Source organism: Dermochelys coriacea, chromosome 25 (genome assembly GCF_009764565.3).
Source record: "Dermochelys coriacea isolate rDerCor1 chromosome 25, rDerCor1.pri.v4, whole genome shotgun sequence".
NCBI classification, from domain to species: Eukaryota; Metazoa; Chordata; order Testudines; family Dermochelyidae; genus Dermochelys; species Dermochelys coriacea.
Window position 1 is genome coordinate 13968563 of NC_050092.1, and position 6108 is coordinate 13974670.

Genomic DNA, 6108 nt, shown 5'->3' on the forward strand with positions numbered 1-6108 from the left:
CCCATTGGTCTAAAGTCAGAAACAGGCCCATGGCCTTTAGCGTAATTTAGCCAGAAGGCAGCATCAAGAACCTTTGGCCTGTGTAGGAAGTGGGGTCAGTGTTACCTTTGGTTGGTTTGTTTTATCTATAACGGGCCAGATCCTCAGAGGGGGTAAATCAGGGAATATCTGTTGGCTTCACCAGAGCAATGTGGATTTGCATCAGCTGAGGACCCCTGACCTATGTGCCTTTCTGTGTTGAAGGGGGAGGAGAGAGATGATATTCAGATGTCCAGGCTCCCGCCTGGACCCCTGGCTGCCTGTGCAACGCACAGTAGCATCTCCAGCTCCTCTCCCTCTCACATTCTTCCATGTGACTCTTTATGCAGCCCTTAAGCTTCTCTCCGAAGTTTCTTGTCCACATTTTTTCCCTGCTATTCCCATGGCAACTCGGCTAACCCCAATTTTCTGTATGGTGAGAAAAGGCTCTCAAGTTCATCAAGGACTTGGATCAATCCTAGTAACATAACTCAAAGGTCTAGGGCTCAGCACTTCTGCATAGCTAAGCGCCTGTGAGTAAATAGCCCCAGTGGACACGGGGTGATATTTAGTCCTGGGGAGGAGGATGGGCTAGGAAGAATGGGAAATCTGTCCTGACTCGTTTGTGAGAACAACAGAATAGCCTAATCTGCCTTCCATTGGTAGTGATACAGTCAGTCATCTGGGCTCCTGAATGTATCGTGAGGATCTCAAAGCACTTTGCAAGCCATGGGCTCCATTCTGCAGTCCACAATCAGGCAAAACTCCTACGGTCTTGAACATGTTTTGCTTGGTTAAGGACTAAAATGCAGCCATCTCTGGGGAGGAGCATGGCAGCTGTCTAATAGTTTGCAGTGACACTTCAGTGTCATTTAGAAATGGAAAGGATTAATACAAGGTATACGTCAAACTCCAGAGGGAATTTAAAGGCAGAACTGGGTTATTCAAATGGGAACTTGGTCAGGAATGTTCCATGCTTGGATGGGTGGTTGTGGGTGTGGTACTTGTGGCAAAGGATGTCCAGTTCCTGCAGATACTAGCAGCTATTTCAGGAGGCACTGAGGGATAAGTCACTATTTCCATGTCTGCTTCCCTGCAGGTTGTATGTATTGTCTTTCCATGTGTCCAGTGCAGCATTAAGAAAGCCACAGCCCGTCATGTACAGTAGGGGGCAACTGGAAGGAACTGAGGCTGTGGAGGTAGCAGGGACTTCTCCAGAATCTGTGGCTCTATAAATACCATTTTCCATTGCTCGTTGTATTTTTAGCAGGGGCCTTTGCCTGTACTGTGTATGTTTCTGTATGGCCCTCCTGCCCCATAGCAGCAGCATCACTGGTTTAGAAGCAGCACCAGGCATGGGGGAGGGTGCAGAAGGGAGCAGGCGGAATGGGTCAGTTGATAAAGGCTGGGGGGATTGGGTGTTTGGACTCAGGAATTCCACTGCTTTACCGATCCCTTCAAGCTGCCTGGCACTGCAAAAACTGGGCTAGAAATGTGACAAGGAGAGAGGCTGTGGGGAGATTCCCAGGGCTTTTGGCTGGGCCGGTCTCATAAAGTTCCGCTGCTTATGGGCCTGCTCAGAGCCTGGAAACACGGAGGCAGGAGCAATAGCAGCAATCAAATGTCTCACACTTCCTATGAGTTTGAGGGGCAGCTTTGGGGTGCTGGTTATTTGATCTAAATGGATTCGCCTGCCCTGTCATTCACCAAATCCCCCAGCACTTCAAGCTGCTCTGTGAGAAACCGGAATGAAAGCAGAGAGGAATTCTGGGAATGGGTTTCCCTCCTCTCTCTTTTCCCATTGTTTGCATGATCTTGTGCTTAAACCCATTGTAATGCTCTATTTGCCTTGCTCAGCAGCCCCGAGACCTGCCCTCTGTCCCCACTACATATGACAATTTTACTCCAAGGGGGGCATTTTTTGCAGGTCCCCAAAGCAAGTGGGTAAATACTTTTGTCAGTCCACCTCTCCCTTCCTACTCTGTGCAGATGAGATGTCTGCAGATTAGACTGCACCCTAATGCAAGGGAAGGGGACTATCCACAGCTTTGTTTTGTGTCTGTTTTTCTCATACTTTTTCTCCCTTCCTACCTAGTCCCCTTTGTACCAGGTGTTAATTGCAAATAAACACTGCATTTGGGTGTCACATTCCTGTTACCGATTAACTGGAAGCTGTTGGGGCAGATGTAGAGACAGAGGTGGGTTCAGCCATTAGCTGCCCAGCCAGGAGTGCACACGTGAGGAGCAGGGTCACCTCTGGCACGCCAGAGGCCAGAGCCCCAAAGGGTCTCTCATGCTGTCAGAGGAGCAGGTGAAATGGCTGAATGCTGCACAGCACCACAGAGGCGTCTGTGCACACAGCTCTTTGGGAGGACATAAAAATCAAGGGCACTGACTGCCCCCATCCCTCCCCTTTAATAGAAATGCCAGGAACCCTTTGCTGGTTTCAGAGCGGTAGCCATGTTAGTCTGTATCAGCAAAAACAACGAGGAATCCTTGTGGTACCTTAAAAAGAAAAGGAGTACTTGTGGCACCTTAGAGACTAACAAATTTATTAGAGCATAAGCTTTCGTGAGCTACAGCTCACTTCATCAGATGCATCCGATGAAGTGAGCTGTAGCTCACGAAAGCTTATGCTCTAATAAATTTGTTAGTCTCTAAGGTGCCACAAGTACTCCTTTTCTTTTTGCGAATACAGACTAACACAGCTGCTACTCTGAAACCTGTGGTACCTTAGAGACTAACAAATTTATTTGGGTATAAACTTTCATGGGCTAGAACCCACTTCATCAGATGCATGGAGTGGAAAATACAGTAGCAGGTATAAATACACAGCACATGAAAAGATGGGAGTTGCCCTTTGGATGCTGCAGCAATGGACACAGGCATTCTCCTAAGCATGAACTGACCTAGGTATTTATATCACCAGAATCACCAGTGTCCAAGCTCAGTCATTTAGCTGGCAGTCTGGAACTCCATAAGGAACAGCAAACCTTTGCAGCGGGGAAATCACTGGGCGGCGATGGCGACTCCTGTCCCATGAGATGTGGCTGTGACCAGCCATTGTGACACAGGGTATGACAGGGCCTGACTCCTGCTGTGTGCTTGCCTGTTGTGTGGGCTCTTGGATGTGTATAATGAAGACTGACTCTCGGTACATTTCTGATTTTCCCCATGCTCTCCTCCTAGTTGCTTTTTCTGCTGTGCCCACAGCAATTTCCACCTCGTTAAGCACTGGAATAAATTGCCTAGGGAGGTTGTGGAATCTCCATCGTTGGAGATTTTTAACAGCAGGTTAGACAAACAGCTGTCAGGGAAGGTCTAGCTAATACTTAGTCCTACCTTGAGTGCAGGGGACTGGACTAGATGGTCTCTCGAGGTCCCTTCCAGTCCTACAATTCTATGATTCTCCAAGAGTCTGGTGCATTTCATTTGGATTTCCTTGCGGTACCACATACAGTGCTTTGCTGCTTACCCTCACACCTGATTGAGACCACTTTGCACTTGGGGGTGGGGGTATTATGCACCCAGGAGGTTTAGGAGCACAGTGATTCTCAGTGGAACTCATGCTTAGGTTCTTTTGAAAATCAGACCCTTGACAGGCATCTCTTCTTGCTGCTGCACACAGCCTGGGGTATTATTACTAGTCTATTAAAAATGTCAGGAGCGAGCAAGGGAAGAGAGCCCTCAAGATACATCACTGAGCAGTGAGGCTAAAAAATGACAGGTTGGGACGTTGGTGTTCACTCAACAAAAGGCCCACTAGAGCCGACGGGTTTGCCATCTCTTATAAATATCTCTGAGAAGCAGCAGTGCCTTTCCCCTTGGGATAGCCCTCCTGGATGATGTTCCTGGGAATCACATTCTTCAGTGTTCAGAGTAGCAGCCGTGTTAGCCGCAAAAAGAAAAGGAGTACTTGTGGCACCTTAGAGTCTGCATCTGATGCATCTGATGAAGTGAGCTGTAGCTCACGAAAGCTTATGCTCAAATAAATTTGTTAGTCGCTAAGGTGCCACAAGTACTCCTTTTCATTCTTCAGTGTGAAAGCATCCCTCCTCCTAGCAAGGCTGACTCTTCGGCAGAGAGGGGGATGTTTTTATTGCCCATAGTTCACCAGGAGTTTTGGCTGGTCCCAGAAACAGATCCATGGTCCTGGTTCTGCGGGGTTGTGTCTCTTTGGGGGGGCGAAACTCGTCTTCCTGTTTTGTGATCCCTAGAAACACATGCAAACATATTCCAATGACACAGACTGAGCAGAATCCACATGCTCTGAGCTGTGAACTGGAATGCCGAATAAGCAGGAAGGAAGGTGTGATGCTTAGGACACTAGCCTGGGCATTTGGAAACCTGCCACAGACTTCCTGTGTGATCTTGGGCAAGTCTCATTGTGTCCCTAATCCCATCTGTACAATGGGGATATCAAGAGCTGTTGGGAGGATAAATACCTTAAAGATTGCAAGGGGCTCAGATACTCTGGTGATAGGGGCCAGAGAAATACCTAGACATAGAATGGGGATGCCCAGAGTGCTGTTTACAGGGAGACATTTGCCCAGGCCAAAGTTCTTTCATTCCTAAAAGGATCCTCTGTAAATCCTAGCCCAGGAAATAACTAGCACAAATACTTCCCACTTGACTTCTTCAGCATATGTCACAAACATTAGCATTGCTGGGGGATGGGCCATTTTATAGAATAGGGAAAGTGAGGCTGAGAGGTTATGAGATGCGTCCAAGGCCACTGATGGAGTCAGTGTGGGAAGCGGGGGTGCTGGAGCTCTGTAGGCACCTCCTCCTTTCTTTGCACCTTTAGGCCATATTTGTCTCAAAATGAATCTGCAGAGGACATGTTGTTCTAAGGCTGGGGGTTCAGTCATTGTTATTGTCCTGGTATCGTGTTATGTCCCCGGATCGAAGATATGCCAAGGAAAACACTTGCTGCTGAGATACTTGACACGATCCATCCACCATTTAGGCGGTCTGACTCTGGGTCTGTAGGCAACCCAGTTTCCTAGCATCATCCATCATCTGACTTACACAGGCCCTGTCCAAGCTGCCTCTGGTTGAAACCTCTCCCCCTGAAGCTGCAGTGATCTGGTTTGTATGCCAGGATGGAACTATACTGCAGTAACACCTGATGCGTCAGTACCCTGTTCACTTGCTTTGAGAATAGGATTGTATATTGGGGGGGAGGGCTGATTCTGGTGTAGTCACTTACACAAGAGCAAAATGCTAGTTAATCAGGGTGGCCGCATATTACACTGGTGCAAGTGACTGCTCACGGTGTGGGCAGAATCAGGCCCAGTGCCTTTCAGATTCTACCCCCCTTCCCCCATGCAATGAGCAGGCGAGTGGCTGGGGCCAAAGGCAGCAACCATTGTGGGCCCAGTGGCATCTCACACACAATATTGGATCATGCTTTACTGAGAGGAGGAACGTTGGCTGGGACTCCAGGCTTGTCTCTGACTCTTTTCTAAATGTACCACATAATTGCTCTGTCCATGCAGGTAACCCACCAGAGACAGGGAGGAAACTCAGTTTAATGCCTTATAGTGATAGACTCAAGGAGCTAGATCTATTTAGTTTAATAAAGAGAAGGCCAAGGGGTGACTTGATCACAGTCTGTAAGTATCTACAGGAGGAACAAAATTTGACAATGGGCTCTTCGGTTCAGCAGACAAAGGTCTAACAAGATCCAGTGGCTGGAAGTTGAAGCTAGATAAATTCAGACTGGAAATAAGGTGCAAATTTTCAACAGTGAGGGTAATGAATCATTGGAACAACTTACCAAGAGCTGTGGTGGATTCTCCATCACTGATACTTTTAAAATCCAGATGGGATGTTTTTCTAAACAATCTGCTCTAGTTCAAATAGGAATTAATTCAGGGAAGGCCCAAGTTCTGCAGGCGGTCACACTGTTCGTTTCTGGCGATATAGCCATTGACAGCCTCTCGAGGCCCCTTCCAGTCCTGCATTTCTGTGACTGCACAAAACCGTGGCTTGCATTGTACCATCAGCATGTGGGTGTGAGCCTCAATCTTCATGGGAGATTTGAACCCGTGACCTCCTAGTTGAGAGGCAACAATGCTACTAATT